The 11,355-nt window shown below is 42.6% G+C and overlaps 1 long non-coding RNA gene across 1 annotated transcript in view; it reads right to left on the bottom strand.

Annotated features, from left to right (window-relative positions):
- LOC116224449 overlaps positions 1-2,049 on the bottom strand; it is a 3,239-nt gene extending 1,190 nt beyond the window's left edge. Inside the window, exon 1 of the long non-coding RNA XR_004165593.2 lies at positions 1,764-2,049. This is a non-coding gene — a long non-coding RNA (uncharacterized LOC116224449). The remainder of the gene's footprint in view (positions 1-1,763) is intronic.
- Between the last annotated feature and the right edge of the window lie 9,306 nt (positions 2,050-11,355).

Genomic DNA, 11,355 nt, shown 5'->3' with positions numbered 1-11,355 from the left:
ATTGCCTGAAGACTATATTTTGCACACCTACTTCTGCACCTCTCTGCGCCATGTTGCTTTTTTGTTCTATGTGTTTTTTTTTTCTTTGTCTTTAAATTGAATGCTGGTATGAGATGAATCCGTAGCCTCTCTCTCTCTTCTCTATTTAATCCCTGGATGCTGTATGCCAGATGGCATTTACTGCATCATTTATCTGCTAAGCAGACACAATTATCCAGCACAACCTACAGAGTTTACACGCTCCCATTTCACACGCTCGTGTTACTCATGTGTGCAGCCGGGGCCACTGAGGTAAGGCATTGTGCTGCTCGCTGCTTTTGAGAGATTACGACGCGACACCCCGACACCCCGACACCCACTGTAGGCATAATTCCTCCCCAACCTATACATCCTCATAGGTCACACTGAGTTCTCGCTCATCTATCACTGAACGACTACACTGTCAATGATACACTTTCTGTGGAGGGATAATTACACAGTACCTGGAGAAATACATATGACTAGTTATTCTCACGATATGATTGTATATGGGTGAGGAGGATGAACATTAACTGGAGGGGAAATTGGCAAGTACTATCCTCCAGAGTAAGACCTGAGTGTGCTCTGTGCCCTGAGCGGACATCAGACTGCACAGCTAGAGGGGTTTCAAGTACCCGGTCCCTAGGGCCGTGCCCTTCGCAACACCTCCCCACTGCAGGTGCCAGGGCACAGAGCTGTGGGGGGGGGGGGGGATGGGAGTGTTGTGGAAAGTGCCATCAGTTTACACTCTCACTTCGCACTAGCAGACACTCATTAGGATGGTTTCCGTAGAAACAATGTTTGCACTGAATGTCTGCATCAGGCGAGCATTTTTTGATTTCTTCCCAAACTGAATGTCGTGCGTAACATGCGATGATGCTCGGCTGCCAAAGCTGTAAGCTCATGCTAATACGTAGCATTTAGCTTGATGGGCAGACTGCTTACATGACAACAGAGCTCAGCATTAGCGCTAACCTGTCGGATAGCTGTCATCTAGAACTCTGATTGCTGCCGTCAAAGACCTCAAGAATCAAAATGAATCGTTACACTACAGCCCTTACTCCTCTATAATGTAATTGGTTTAAAAAAATAAAATAAATAAAATAAACATATCCCTTAAGGAGCAGGAACGATGTGACATTATCCACTCAGGTACACATCACCTTCCAGTGTCTCCTTTTGAAAACAACACATGCCAAAAAGGGTGGATTTCAAAAGTCATTAAGAAATCTGCGCCATGAGACGGATTTTCCTGCCCAACGTCTTCCACTACGGTGGCTTGGCATGCCTCTGAGGCACAGGTGATAATGGCGAGTTAATCACTCTGTTGGTTCTGCTTGTCCCTCATGGTGTCAGATCCACATGAATATGGTAAATATCATGTAAGGAGTTCATGCACTTGCGTGTTTTATCTTTGGCCGTCAAGAGCCGAGGTATTGGTCATGTGAAATGTTGTGGAGATGAAAGGTGGATGCGCATCATATCCGTGTACCTGTGTGTACCCACCATACCCCACCCGCTCCACCCCCCCAAAGCCATAAGTGTATAATCACTGTGTTAATGGTATTTGGATCGCACAACTTTGAAACTCTAGGATTAAGAATAAAGCTGAGAGGAAAAAATGCAAATTTTTGACATGTCACATGTTAAGCTTTTTTTCACCAATTAACATTGCACACACACACACACACACACACACACACACACACACACTCTCTCACTCAAACACACACTGTCACACTCACCTGTACGCAGAGCAAGAACCCTGTCACACTCATCCTTTTGTAGAACAGGAAGAGGTCACTGCGAGGGGATAAAAGAAGTCTCAGTGATATAGCCCGGCTGAAGAGCCTGCAGCCGCGATCCTGCCAACTGTAAGATCAGTCACTAGAATGGCGCAGGACATTGTGCCTCTGTTGACACGGTGAAACTTCCTTTTTTTATCTGAGAATAAACTCAACAGTTCTTTTGTCCTTGCTTTGCGCAGAAAGAAAAAAAAAACATGGCAACACCATTTTTACACCCCCCCCCCTGTACCCCGTACCCCGTACCCCCCCCCCCCCCCCGCCCCACCATCCTCCTCTCCTTCCTCCCCTCCCTCCCTTTTTTTATTGAGAATGTCTCTCTCCCGGAACAGTTTATGAAAGAACCATCAGTGACTGGAATGGCTAATGCCCCTCTCAAAGCCGAGCCCTGACAGGAAAGAGACTTGGCAGAAATGGAGTGCCACTCGGTCCCCTCCATCCCCTCCGTCAGCGGCTCCCCTGCCGCTTCATGCCATCTCATTTGTCATGTATCAAATGCAAACTTCTAAGTATTTTCTTCACATATGCTGTGTAGTGAGGGGGGCGGGGCGGGGGGGGGGGGGGTTCTGCTTGTGACTGGGATGCCCTGGCCAGGCTCCAGTCTTCGGGCTGAATAAACACAGAGAACATTTGCCTGGGCAGGCTGGCAGACACTGAGATGTTTGTCTTTTTAGGCCCTGAGTCTCTCCCTCTCTCTCTCTCTCTCCTCACCCCCCCACCCCCCTTCTCTTTTTTTTCTCTTTCGTCTCCCATCTTCCTCTTTCTTCTCCCTCCCCTCCAGAGTTTGTGGGGTGAGGGGACCACACTAGCTTACAAGCGAGCGCGAGAGTCAGCCGGTCGGCATGCAGTGGAGGGGACTGCCAGTGGCCTGGCCTTATGGAGACGAACGTGTGCAACATGAAAGAGGGCACACCAACCGGGAGCTTTGAAGTGTCATCTGTGAATTTATTGACCAAGAGGAGAAGAAGAGAGCTGGAGAGAACACAAAGACAAAGAGAGAGAGAGAGAGGGAGAAAGGGAGAGAGGGAGAGAGGGAAGGAGAAATGCACACCCTTTAGAGAAATGGCATGTCACAGACCAAATGCGAAACCCTGAGTTAAACTGTAAAGGTTTTTGCCCTAAGCATGTTAATCACATTCTATTACTTTTGTATTTTTGTATCATTGGTCAGCGACAATATATTTAGTATTCCCCAAAACTGCAGTGCAGTGATTTCAATGGTATTGGATTGGATCGGATCATGACACATTTTTACAGCTAAACATCGATGTGCAACTGTCACTGGGGATTTTAGTGTTTTTGGTTTGTTTGTTTTGTTGTCTTAGTCAAGTCAACTAATAAATTAGTTAACCATTTCTGTCTTTGCTCTAACTCCCAATAAGATGGAGGATAAGTCTGTGAAAATAAGTGGAGCCAGACCATGTGTGGTTTAAGCATATGACAGACAAAGGAGTTACACAAAAGTAAACTTAGTATCCAAAGGAAGCAGTGTCATCCTCTATTAACGACCTCATTCTCATTTGGAGATGGACTTTCAGGCAGCTCAGAATGACAAGTAAATTCGGCTGTTTCTGTCACTTAAAACAAATAACAATTATACAAAGGCAACTTCCAGCAAATGTAAAATTCAGTGTTAAACTCCAATGGGCACAACAATAGCCAAACTACGCATCACAACAGCCAAGGCAACACAGAACAGGCTCAATATTTACATTTCCTTTTTGACAGTTGGTGAAAGGTTTTCTTTAACCTGTGGAGGGCCGAATGAGAATTAGTGGCTAATAAGAGATGAAAAGGTGAAGAGGACGCAGGGGAGAGAGCGCGAGAGAAAGGCGAATCCTGGCCTGGGGGGGCTAATGTTAAGTCACAATGGCCACAGAGGCAGTAAAGCAGTCATCCCTTCTTTTTCATCCCCTCCCCAATTGCCACCTGCATCACAATTAACCTCATGGCAACCTTGAGGTCCCTGATTAGTGATGGACTATTGTCTTGCTCCCATTAGAGCATGACCTCCATTCTGCCTCCTTCACACTCACTACAACCCCCACCCCCCCACCCCCTCATCCAGAAACGAGAGAAAGGCCAGCACATCAGCGATCAAGGCCAGGACATCAACGATCAAGTCCCCAATCACTGCCAATGGCACCTGAACTATGATATTTCATGACAGGACTGTGAGTGACTGGATGATGGCCGTGCAAAGCTTGCATCGAGCTACTTGTGAGCTTTGGTTCCTGAACCTAAAAGGTTCTGGAACCAGAGGGACTAAGATGAATGTGTGACTCTTGGGTCAGAGCAAGAGCTTGCTTGTCGCTAGTTCTCCAGTGTGCCTGCATCATGACTGCCTACTGCAGCATTCAGGGGAACTTATGAACTCACAAGGAGCAACAGGCGAGAGGCAAGCCAGGTTGATATCTACAGGCAAACCCTCAGGGGGGAAACTCACACACTCACACACTCGCTCACACACTTGCACACTCACACACTCGCTCACACATGCGGCTGGTTCTACTTCTGAGGCGCAAAACCTGTGACTCAAATGGGAACTGTGAAACAGTCTAATAGATGTAGTGCCAAGATTTATTGAATACTTGTAGCAAATACTAACTACAAATCATATTAATGAAAACCCATTTCATGAGTGAGGCTGGAGTTAAGCCAGGCAATAGTAAACAGAAATGTCTTTCCTTTGTCATGGTGAACAATACTTTGTCTTTTCAAGAGTGGGTTTATGGACTCTGAGCTACTAACCAATGAATACCAATGGGGATCCTTACAAAGGCGCTGGTAAGTGCAACACTAATCCCATATAGAAGGACTGTTACACTCCAAATTAAGTGTCTTAACATAAAAAACCTTAAAACAAATTATCTCCGCATTCTCGGCTCTAAAAACTGCAATCTTCAGGCCTGAGCAGAACAAAATGAACTTTAACGCAAAGCTCCCCTGCAAAACGTCAGTGTGTCCCATCTGCTCCACATGTGAATTAACACTAAGCATCATAAAAGGGCACACCAGCACAGTGATGGAATAACTTATGATGTTAACAAACAACGTATTTGAGACACAAAATGTAAACCAAGACCTTTTCCCATTTCAAAGCTTTTCGATGTAGCTTGCAAAATGAATTGAATTGGAGAAACAAACATGCACTCGTATTTTACAATCAAACAACTAAGTTTGTTGTGCACCTTGAGATGAAGCTACTGAAACAGCTGATGAAGAGGGTATGAGGAGGGGGGGAGGAGGGGGAGGGGGAGGAGAGGTCCATAGGTTACACCTGTCAGCTGCATACACTGGGTTTTGCCATGGGGTCAGCCAGTAAGAACTCAGACAGTCAGACAGTCCCCAGGTACTACACAGGTGCGCAGATGTGTAGGAGAAAAACAACTATGCCAAGCTCTGTGTTTGGTTAAACCCCCTTGCTAATTCTGCAAACAGTTGCCATGTGCTCAATGTTCGTATTTGAATGGCTTAATGTGAAATAATCAGCTCCTGAACGTCTTAACCACACTAATGTATATTTGTCCCTGATTTAATTTTACACCCATAATCATTTTTATCCCTTTTTGTTCAGGGTTCCCTTTTCATTTCACTGTAATGCAGAGCTGTTTTTTGGCAGGAGATGCTTGGATGAGTGAAGCAGGAACACCATTCAGGAGGAGGTTAAAAGAAATTGTTCTCACCCACATCATCCTATTACCAGAGGATACACTAGAGAACTACTTCACACATTTGATTAGAATTTGCTCTTTAGTTTCACAAAATGGATGGAGCCCAATTGAATGATGTATGAATGTAAATTACAGGTGAGTGACGTCAGATGGGACAGGTGTGTGAAGTCTATGGGGTGAAAGGAAATGGAGTTTGAACCGTTGGTCCCAGGAGGTCTTTTTTTAATGCAGGAGAAGTTCGCCATGCACTGGGTAGCACGTGCTGGAGTAAACTAGAGGCTAATCCATCCCCTGCTGTGTGGCTTCCCCAGAGGTCTAATGCTCTGCACTCACTGAAACAAAGACCCCCTCTACTTGCAGAGCACTGCCAAGCCTGCTACAGCAATTGCCCACCCCCATCCAAACCATACCATCCCATATCACAGAGACCTTGGTCTTGCTAACACCTTACCAAAGTTACACCTCCCAGCCAAGTGATGATGGATCTGATGGCGGCCATAATGAAATGGAAAAAGAGATCTTTCTATAAGAATGTATGCACTGGACAAGCGTTTCATGAGACTGTGTGAGAGAGAAAAATCCACATGGAAGCGCTACCACCGTGGAAGTGGTTTGTCTCTGTAAGCAAATAGATTTGTCTGACTAATGTAGTCATAAATGGATTACTCTTATATGCAGGAAAGAATGAAAGAGAGAATACAATATGTAAACCTTAATATTGATTTCGGAGACATGTTATTATGCATGCTATTTGTCAATGTTGTTGGATATTTGCTAGACCCCCCTTGGTTCTAATCTGTTTTTCTTGTCATCTCAGTAAACTATGTTATTTAGTTAAGACGGAATTATTCCTCTCAGTACACACAAGCAATCACAAGGAGGATGCAGCACAATGCGGCTACCCCCGCACACACAAATTCTCTCTCTCTTTCTCCCTCTCTCTTTCACTCTCTCTCTCTGTCTCTCTCTCACTCCCTTATTATCAAAGCGATTTTGGCGCCAGTGACAGCTTAGTGTGTTTAAGTTATAGATTAATAAAATGATGCTGAAATGTGCTTCTTGATCTCACACATGGAGAGATTAGAGACTGGCTTCACTGACAATAGAATTCCTACAACCACCTCTGCCACAGCTTAAATTGAGGCTAATACCGAGTGCCCCGTGAGCATGTCTCTCCCGGTAATTTGTATGCTAATGCATACACTACCTGACCAAAATCATCACTGGGGCATTTTGAGTCCAAATGGCACATATGTAAATTGGTCAAGGCACTGGAGATTAAATGCCATGTAAACATTATTAATTACATGCTCGCATCGTGACCTACAGTGACTTCTCGATCCGGTGCGAAAAAAAAGTCTCTCACAACAGCCTGTCTGATTTTGTTATCAGGACAAATGTTCTGGTGAGAATTGTGGACATTCGAATCATGCTGTAGTCACAAAACTTGACATAGGATTAGGTAGTCTTGTATGCATATAAAGAAGTGTGTGTCATATACAGCATACATATTTATAGATTTGTAGCAGTTTATCCATTGTAATTTCATGACAGAAAAATGGGCCAAAAATATTAAGAAATAATGATTTACTATATAAATAATGAGTTACTATTGTTGGAAGCCCTGAATGCGATTCAGTGGATTAGTGTTGTGTTCATGTTCATGTCGGAGTAGAGGGAAGGAAAGGTACCTCAGTAAATTGAATTAGACAGTAGCTAAGTAAAGTAAGGGCAGATACCCTAAAACAGAAGGGCACAGGTTTCACAGGTACCTGAGGAGGACTACAGTTGTCCTATGCTCCAATAATACTCATGTCTGTGACAAAGAAACAAATCCCCCTCTCTAAACACCTGTCATTGCTTCCACTGACAGATTATTGTACACATATTCATAACATCACCATGTATGATTCATAGTAAGACCATTTAAATTCATATTCATAGTTGGACCACTCCAAAATAAATAGCATGCTAAAATATGAGTCATTCTGATATACCCTTCACAGCAACAATAAAACCAAAGCACATAGCACATTGCCAGTGAGACAAAGATGATAAACAGTGTTTCAGACAGCAGTGTAATACACACATAAATGTTGAACAATATTTCCTGGATAAATATTCAGTCATTAAACAAAGCAACAGTCACCTGTTTACATGTAGAAAATGGCCCCTTTATATCTACAGTGCAAGGAAAGCATTTTTTCTCCATCACTGTAATATATTACTCCAGGTGAGGCGGTATCTCACGAATGGGTGGCAGTTTCTGTTGCACTAATTTGTTCTTCTTGCATGGGTGGAAACTCCCAGCACAGCAGCACAACAATTATATCCAGGTGCAAGAATTTGATTCAACAAAATCTAGGAGGATCCTTCCAGGTTTCTCCACAGGCCTCCCTTACCCTTTCTGTGTCTCAAGCAAGCCCAGTGGACCCGATGCCCTTGAAAAATTCCCTGGCCCACAAGTAGCTGTGGACCTTGGCTAGAAAGCTGAAGCACTTCCACAAACTTGAAAGTCATAAAGCATGTTGTCTATGATAATAATTGGAATGGCAGCCACTGGAAACAGTCCCTTGAATATTGCAGGGATAATGGGACATGCTAATGAGTATGGAATCAAGCCAATCAAGGGATGAGATGGGAGCAGAGAGGTGGAGGCTTGCAGAGAGGGATGGGAAATAGCGGTGATCGCTCTGCGCTAAAGCTGGAAAGTGTCTCCTATCTGGAGTAGACCTGCTGTCCTGGTTATTGAGGGGGTGTGATTTGGGAGCTTATGCCTGGCAGATGTATGGGGGTTTAATGCTAGGCCATAGTGCCAAAGAACTCGAGCTATGCCATGCTGAATTTAGAGTCTGTTGCCCCGACGGCCCTCTCCGTACATATGACAGCAGAGCCATAAATAAGCACCTCTTTGCTGACCCGATAAAACATATCCCCCCTTCAATCCAAACCACCCTTTCCGCAGCACAGTGCCCAGTCAAGACAACACTCCTGGCTTGGCGTATGTGAATCGTAAATTGGCTTCAGACTTTGAATCAAACAACAGCAGTAGCTGCATGGATGTTCCTTTTCATTGCCTGTAAATAGAGAAATACACAAGAGGCAAAATGAAGGAAATGCACATAGAGCTGGTGCCTAAGAATCCATCTTGGGTGAACCGTCGTGTTGGAACCGCACTGCAAGAGGTGGACAACCTCACTCGAGTGCCTCTGCCAATGAGTAATTCTAGTTTAATGAAAAATAAACATGTTAGTAAATGTGACAAAGTTATTCAAGGGGCGTCTGGTATTGCTTAAATGTTTACAGATGTGCATTAATTTCCACAAACATAATTAGCCTTTTGGAGATAATTATTACTTTGACACGACTTTTAAGTGTGATCTGTCATTAAAACATCGTTGATCTCTTTGGCTATGAAGGTACTGCTGTCATTGATGACAAACTGCATCTCAATCCCACTGGTAGCTGATTGGATTTCCTGGAGAGTCAGACCGAGAGCGGCACATGCAGAGCATATAAACAATCTTAGACCAGATCGAAGGGAGATTAAGTGTGAGGAAACACTATTTTTTTGTGAACACATTTATCTTAGTGTGGTGAAAACACATGAAAAGCATAAGAAAAACCATAGCCCACATTTCAGAGCAAAATATATTGTAAATTGTTTTTTTTGTGCTGTAGTGAAACTTGTCCTGACCCTGTAAAAAGGTAAACTTCTTCAGATGTCTACAGTTGTAAACAAAGTTCACTTAAATAGGCTAGTCATAAACTACAACATGGTGTTGAAAGTAATCCATTATTTTGTTAAATCATTTTTAGATGTATCTGAGAAGAAAGAAACGGTATTAAACATTGATGACCTATGGTTTAACTGTTTTGATGTCATTTTCCCACAAGAATGTGATATGATCTGCATAAATCAAAAGGACCATCACTCCTGTCCTCTGCAACAGATTGCCCTAATCGACTCAAACATCATGTCTCACATTGTACCTTTACAGAGTCTGGACTTTTGATGGTCCAAATCAAATTTGATTTTGACACAGTAATCCAAATTGCATGTCAATGGACTTATATAATTGTATAAATATATAAAAATGCAGATAGTGTAACCTGGGAGGCGTACATAATCTCATTCCCACAGCCCCCACACCAGGGTTCCAGTGTGTTGGCGGAGGCCTAGTCTCCATCTTTTATTTGATTTAGAGAACTCTCTCCTCTCCTCTCCTCTCCTCTCCTCTTCTCTCCTCTCCTCTCATGTCATGTTCTCTCACACTCTTCCCTTGGTTATTAAATGGCCCAGTATGGGATGTCTGTGTTATTGCACTTCCAACATTGACTGAAAACACCGCTTGGCATTTAAGACAACATGATTGTTGTGATTGTTTTATGAAAATATATTGAAGTTAATAATGTCTCTGTCATTTGCGAGAACAGTATCTGTGGCAAGTCGATGATGTCAAATGTATATAATGCAGATACTGTAAATATATATTCTTCATGGTAAAAATAATGACATTGGAGATGATGTTACGAACACACAGGTATTATAAACATCCTTTACTATGAAGTCATGCTGAATGGGACAATACTTCTACTCACTTGAAACAACCACAAGTTAGTCATTAAACATTGCAAGTGTATCCTATAAATCTCTGTTTGGACAACTGACACAACGATACTAATGAGATCTATAGCCCCCTGAACGTAGCCATCTAGCATGTTTGGTTTAGCGCACAGATTGAGCCAATGAATGATATCATTTTCATATTATTTATGGCTTGGAGACTTCATAACACAAAGGTATGCCATTTTGGCTCTGTGACTGAGGCGCCATGTGCTGGCATCTGGGTTGCCGTAAATAGACCTGCTGATAATCTTGACTTTTATTCTAATATTGTTGACATTGCCTTTACTCCCTGACACTGACATCATTATTTGACACGATTCCTTTTAAATGATTAGATTTTTGTTTTTCAAAAGAACATAAATGTCATATTAATGTAAAATCACAACATCTCTCTGGCTGTTTATACAAGGAAGCCATTGATGTGCATTAGCTACCAACCACCATTAACAGTCCAGGGGAATACGCACTCAGAACCCCTCAGTATGTTTAGTGGAGCAGTCGGTGTAGCGAGGCACAGCTATAGGAATTACATTTCATAACTTTGGAACAAAACAACAAAAATGTAGCAAAGAAATATAACACCCTGCTATATGTAACACCTTGCTGTAGGACAAGCACATCTTCTGTTTGACTTGCCTTAGGACCTGATGGAAAAAAAAATAGTTTGTGGAAGGAGTAAAGGAAGCTTTAGTTTCCATTTCAAATGTGAAAACAGCCTACACTCACTAGAATGAAACATCCCAGATGCATCTTACAACAATGATATTTCAGTCTAATTGTATGGTTATCATTAAAGGGTATTGCCAACAATTTTACAAAATTATACTTATACAATTGTACAATTACACTGCCTAAAAAACATTTTAGTGGACAGCATGCATGTTAATCCTGGCATCAAGTATAAAAAAACGGCAGCAGCAGAAGCCTCATGTTCAGGTATGTACAAGCCCTTGGAAGCCATTTTACATTCTGTTATTGTCTAAAATGTTGTCCCATAAGTTAGCCTATGATTCACTGACTGTTTTTATGATAACATTTTGTTATCTTCCATTTATCCTTCATGACTAAAGACTACCTCTTCCCAAGGTATACAGAAACTTAACAGGAGGTTATTTGCACAAAATTAGAAATAAATCACAATAAAACACAGGACACAGCAGTATTGCACAACAACCCATAAGTAATAATTTAACATATTTGTGAACATTTTATACCATTAAAGTATGTG

Source organism: Clupea harengus, chromosome 17 (genome assembly GCF_900700415.2).
Source record: "Clupea harengus chromosome 17, Ch_v2.0.2, whole genome shotgun sequence".
Taxonomy (NCBI): domain Eukaryota; kingdom Metazoa; phylum Chordata; class Actinopteri; order Clupeiformes; family Clupeidae; genus Clupea; species Clupea harengus.
The sequence above is the reverse complement of the archived record's forward strand: the minus strand, read 5'-3'. Positions and strand labels throughout refer to the sequence as shown.